The 6008-nt window shown below is 41.9% G+C and overlaps 1 long non-coding RNA gene across 1 annotated transcript; it reads left to right on the top strand.

Moving 5' to 3' along the window:
- Positions 1-5010: 5010 nt before the first annotated feature.
- Positions 5011-5701, top strand: LOC9271982 (uncharacterized). Its single transcript, XR_001545860.3, has 2 exons — positions 5011-5377; positions 5471-5701. It is a non-coding gene; the product is annotated as an uncharacterized lncRNA (long non-coding RNA).
- Positions 5702-6008: the final 307 nt, after the last annotated feature.

Raw genomic sequence — 6008 nt, 5'->3', positions numbered from 1 at the left:
CCAGGATTCCTACAATAGTAATTAGTATTAACATAATAGAAGTAAGCAGGTCGATTAAGTATCCAAATTCTAAGAAAAAATCATTATTGACGGTCCAAGACCAAAGTTGTTTTATATTTAGGCTTCACGACACCATATGAAACCACATAGTAAGACCGAAGCTATTTTCTAAGCTTTGCGGTTTTACCACCCGTGGCTCAGTGTTCGGACCAAAATCTCTCTGCGGATCTTTGCAATCTTCGTGAGCACGGCTACAACTTTGGCATTTAACCCATTGATAAGCTCCCCCTGGCGACTCAACCCCTGTGCCACGACATACTCCTTATCAGCTCCTAAAAAATAAAAATGATAAGTAATTTAATACAACACGCAGAATACTTCAAAGTATTAGCATGAATGTATTAGTAATTGATGATAATCATTAGCATGAATGTATGAGTAATTGATGATGATCATAATATGCATCTGATCTAATAGGGCTCCACAAATTAGGCGAATTGAAACATTATTCTTTTGAATCATCAGTGTGTCAGTGTGTATAGTCTACTAATTATGGACGTATGTGGAGTGAAGCAAACACCTTTTGCTTTAAGAGTAGATGACATAAGTAATGGCAGCATATAAATATGATGGAAAGGATGATTCCTAAATGAATTAAGTACTACTCCCTCCATACCAAAAATATAAGGCACAACCAACAATTATTTCTTGGTCGGTTGTACCTTATATTTTGGAATTGAGGGAGTACAATTAGTGGCCACGGCTACAATGCAACATACGTAGTTTTATATTTTGGGATGGAAGGAGTACAATTAGTGGCCACAACTACAATTCAACATGCATAGTTTTGTGCAAATGGCAAAATCTACACGATCTTTGGATATGATGATGAGAAACTACTGGAAGGCCACATACAACAAATTGAGATAGTTCCAAGAGATGGATGCATAAGTTAAGTTATTGCATGTCTCTTGAGACATCTTAATCTGATTATATTACTTCTTGGTCAGGATGGAAAAGAAAGAAAATGACATGCATGATTTGCCGAATGATTATTTTCTTTTTAGTACTTCTCAGTTCCCACGCTCAACATGATGAATTACATGCCAAATAGGTACTACAAAATAAAAATAACGCCCGCGCACATCTCTAACATCATCTTCCTCATCGTGCTCTAGGATAAACCAACGACGATACGCTTTGCACTCCACAGTTGCTCATTTGCAACACGGCAAGGTAGGTATGTGTGAACACATATTATTTATGTATTCACTACTTTCATTCGAAAGAAATGATGTGGTCACTTAACTAATACATTAACCCAATAATTCGATATGTACTATGTATAATTGAGAGTAGACAACCCACTGCACATGCTACCTTTCCACTTACTTCAGCCTATGCAGATGAGCCACGACCGCGCCAATTGGACTCGACGAATGACCAAGGCATTCCTTGATCGATGCCTTCATGAAAAGGCTCAGATGAACATGGAGGGTCAATATATGAATCGACAAGGGTGGGAAAATATAAAAAGAGATTTGCACATATCACAAATGAAAGATTGATGGCAAAGCAACTTCACAAACCTAAAAAGAAATTTCGACTTATCGCAAAGCCAGATTTGCAAGCGTTTTCAAAGGTCACCAGACACCGTGCATCGGAAATTTAGGGATATTTTGAAAGTGATGCTCCAATTTTCCAATGATATCATCCAACCACGTGATCCTGCTTTTCGTGGTGTGCATGGAAGGTTGTTGCAATCTAGGTTTTCCCCACAGTTCATCAATTGCATTGGAGTTATTGATGGAACCCATATCCCAGTCATCATTCCACAAGAGGAGTGCATGACCTACATGTGTAGGCATGGATACACTAGTCAAAACGTAATGGTCGTATGTGACTTTGACATGCGCTTCACTTTTGTTGCCGCTGGGATGAAGGGAAGATGCCATGACATGGCTGTCTTCAACCGCGTCGTGAGAGGAGACAAATCTGATTTGTTTCCTCACCCACCTCACAGTATGTGCAAGTGTTTTTTAATACAGTTACAATTGGCCGAGTTTCTGAAATATATGTCTTGTTGTGCAGATAAGTACTACTTGGTTGATACTGGATATGCCTTGGCTCCACGATATATGGCTCCATATAGGGGTGAATGGTACCATGTGCCGGATTTTCGTGGCTGCAATCCGGAACTCTTGCAAGAGAATTTTAATTATCTACATGCTTAGAAAACCAAGTGGAAGATTTTAAGAGGCATACCCTCATATAACACGAAGTGGCAAACAAAAAAAATTACAGCATGCTTTGCCCTACATAATTTTGTGTTGGATACGGTGTACGACAATCCGGACATCAACGACAAGGAGTTTGACGAGATGTATGTTCACTCACCATAGGATGATGATGAGGAACCCAACCCTGAGGAGGATGACGACTACATGTAGCAACTGAGAGATTATATGGCTTACTAAATATATATTGCTACAAATTAATTATGATAGTAATTTACTTCCACAACTTACATCAATTGAGATTTTTTTTTTGCTAATCCCTAAACCCATCATATATGAATGCTACTATCAATTGAGAGCTGCAACCATTAAGCCACAGAAGATCCAACATCAAGAAATACGCCAATCAATGGAAATTCTTTGGCTGAAATGAAAATGCGAAGTTTGGCTGATATGCCAAAGAATTTTGCTTTCCGACGGCAGCCTGAAACAGCGACCAGTGGAAAGATAGAGAAGATTGATACTCCATTGGTACTACTATTTGCTACATCACACGAAGGCAGTAACTCATCCTCATTTACTAAGCTAACCACTGCGTCAGCCAATCAAAGAGAAGCACAGGGAGCGGTAAGTTCCAACTAACAAACAAACCGGCATCTACACATGATGGTAGAGCCTAGATCAGATGGAGAAAAAAAAGAAAGAACAAGCTATGAGCAACCTGATGAAACGGTAAATGGCACACCTAGATGTAAATAAGGAAAAAGAAACAAAGACGTATCACACCATGGGACACCAACAGAGCCGAGCAAACCTTATCGAGAGCAAAATCTATCTATTCGTATGTTAAAGTTAAACAATATTATGCGAAATTAAAGAAAATCTTATTATACTAACATCTTTGATTTATTCCTCAAAATTATACTCAACTTTTCATGGGAACTAAAGAGAGGGATGAAATTACATACAATTGTTATGATCGGTTGAGATGAGAAAATACGTGTATAAATTAAATGAAAGATGTTATGATTGGTTCAAATTAGCCAGTAGGTTAACCGCTGACAACCTAGCACGCCATTCAATTAACGTATGGCCACACAACGTTACCTACCTGTTTCACGATCATCATGAGGAAACGACCACATGCCTCATCTTTCAACTACTCCTCTAAAAAAACTACACTTCAGCTACAAAGATGTATGCAACAATTGCAACATGGACAAATAACCTCCACCTTAACATGACATGTAATTATCAGTGTAATCAACGTTTGGTAGAAAGGGATCTCCAACGTTTGGTGTAATCAATGAAGATTTCAGCGCCGATGATGTTTTCTACCTAATCAAGCTAGGAGGGCGTTGCTCAGCGGAAGTTAGGGGATCACATATAAGTAAAAGTTACATATATACGGTGTTTCAAAAACTTAAAATTTCTTCCTGGATAGCCTCCCCAATGCTTAAGACGAGGTCCCTGATGTAAATATCTGTGAACCCGCTTTGTTTCACCTAAACCCAAGAAGAATGGTGTTTTTTTCTCCTCTCTCAATGAAATACTAGTGCTCCTGTTGGTTTTAAAGAGAGAGGCTAGAGAGTGTGTTAAGAAGTTGCTATATTCTAGAACAAAAATTTCACGCTAGAAGTTACTATATTTGAAATGGAGAGTAAAATTATAGTATGCACAGGTTAACTAGAGAGTGCCCCAATCGGCTTCGCCATGCTTATTTTCTAGTACTACTAATATATATTACGATAGCTGGAGAGTTCGAGCACATGATCTAGTTACTATAGCTTAGATGCAAGCGTTGATGGCTAAATCTGACATTTTTTTTATCAAACTAGAGAGAAATGTCCGTGCATTACAACGGGTGAAGTCATGCGGTCTAGTTTGTATGACATCTACCATAAGTTTGGTCCATAGAGTGAATTGACCCTTGATTTCCATAACAGCAAGACTAATGCCTTTCATTAAAAGAGAAAAAAAATCATGGCTGTTGATGTGAGATTTATGTATGTACTTATTCTCTTTCAGTTGCCCGACGTGAATATGTGATTATCATATGTGCGATGTACACACACTACTCACAGTGGATGCCTGGATGGTGGTGGTCGAACTATCAGGGGCGTTATGCATATGCGTAGCTCGGGGTTCTATTTTCTCTTGCTGGCATGGAGACAGGCGCACGATAGACTCATTATCGTATGTGTGATATGAGATGGACACACGCGTGGCGGCGCGGGAGTGATCCAATCCTATCTCGCACCGCACCGGTAGCGATAGATGAAACAGACAAGCAGACATAAACATTTCGATTTTTTAATAGATAATGATATTTTTCTAAATTTTTAAATAAAGGTAAAGATTAGTAGGGAAAAAGTGAAAATTTGGTAAAAGAAATACTTTGAATTCCACGTATAACTGCACACCATGTGTTATTGTCTCTGTATAACCTGCACACGTAGCAAATGGTGGGCCGTGCAAATGACTTCGTGGGCTGTGTCTAGGGATAGCAATTTGACCTGTTTGCCCGTTTACCTGTGGATAAAAACCCTAATAGAGTTGGGTTTGTTCTCTATTTAGTACTCATAGGTTTCTTATTGGGTTAAAACTTGTAACAAACGGGCACACGGGCCCGCTTCGCCCATTTACCCGCGAACATCAACTGACATGTGGCCCTCAATCAACTTAGTATAAAAACCAACATCTAAAAACCCTAGAATTTTCTTCTCTTCCCTTCATAGCCGCCGCATCTCCTTCTCTTCGACTTTTCTCCTCCACAGCCGCCAAGCTGACGCGGGAGGTCGCCGCCGGGAGGGGCTCTAGGCGGACATGGGAGGGGCGCCACCGTGCCATGGGAGGTCACCGCCGGGAGGGGTGCCATAGGCACCACGGGAGGTCCGCGCGGGAGGTCAGGTCGCCGCTGGGAGGGGCGCCACGGGAGGTCGTCGCCGGCGGCTCCACCCTCTAGCCGTTGTCGCCTCGCCTCCTACCCGTCTGCGCGAGCTCCCCTCCGGCCGGTCATCAACGTCTCCAACCGCGCCTCCCTCCAGTCGCGCCTCCCACCTCCGGTCGCCACTGCCTCCTCTGTGCCGAGCCGCCGAGCTCCCCTCCGGCCGGCAACGTCCTCCCCTGCGCTGAGCAAGGTATCCCCTTCTCCCGTACTCTAGATCTAGTTATTTATTTTTTCGATCTAGTACCTACTGACATTGATCTGTTATTTCCGATTTGATTGGTAGTGATTTGAACCAATGGCTACTTCGGCCAGTAGCAGCCAGTGTGCTACTCCACCGGTCAGCAGCAACCGGCGTGAGCAAGCCTCACAGGCTTCTGTAGATGCATCCCCAACTGCAAAACAAGCTGAATAGGAAGAAGAGGAAACTTGTGTAATTGAAGTTTGTTGATTGTGTAATTGTGCTAAAGTATGACATTTGAAGTTGTCTTATTGTTGAACTTATAATGTTTGTATTGTTGACTGTCTCTGCATGTGGAGAAATGTCCGTCATGTTGTAACGGGCATGTCCGCGGGCATGAATTATCTCGCGGGCACAGACATGGGTAACTACCCGTGCCCGTCGTGCCCGACCGCATCCCTAGCTGTGTCTTGGGCCCTGGGCTCTTATCGTTGCTGCCCACAAACCGTGCCAGTTAAATTTGTTAATAGCTTGTTAGTTTTACTCATAAATCTTATCCGACTGCGAAGCGATGGAAGCATCGCGTTCGAAAATGGGGAATCGGATGAAGCTGATGAAAGAGGCGACGGCTCAAATTAGTGGC

Source organism: Oryza sativa, chromosome 5 (genome assembly GCF_034140825.1).
Source record: "Oryza sativa Japonica Group chromosome 5, ASM3414082v1".
In the NCBI taxonomy this organism is placed as follows: Eukaryota; Viridiplantae; Streptophyta; class Magnoliopsida; order Poales; family Poaceae; genus Oryza; species Oryza sativa.
This window is presented reverse-complemented; position numbering and strand designations above follow the sequence as displayed.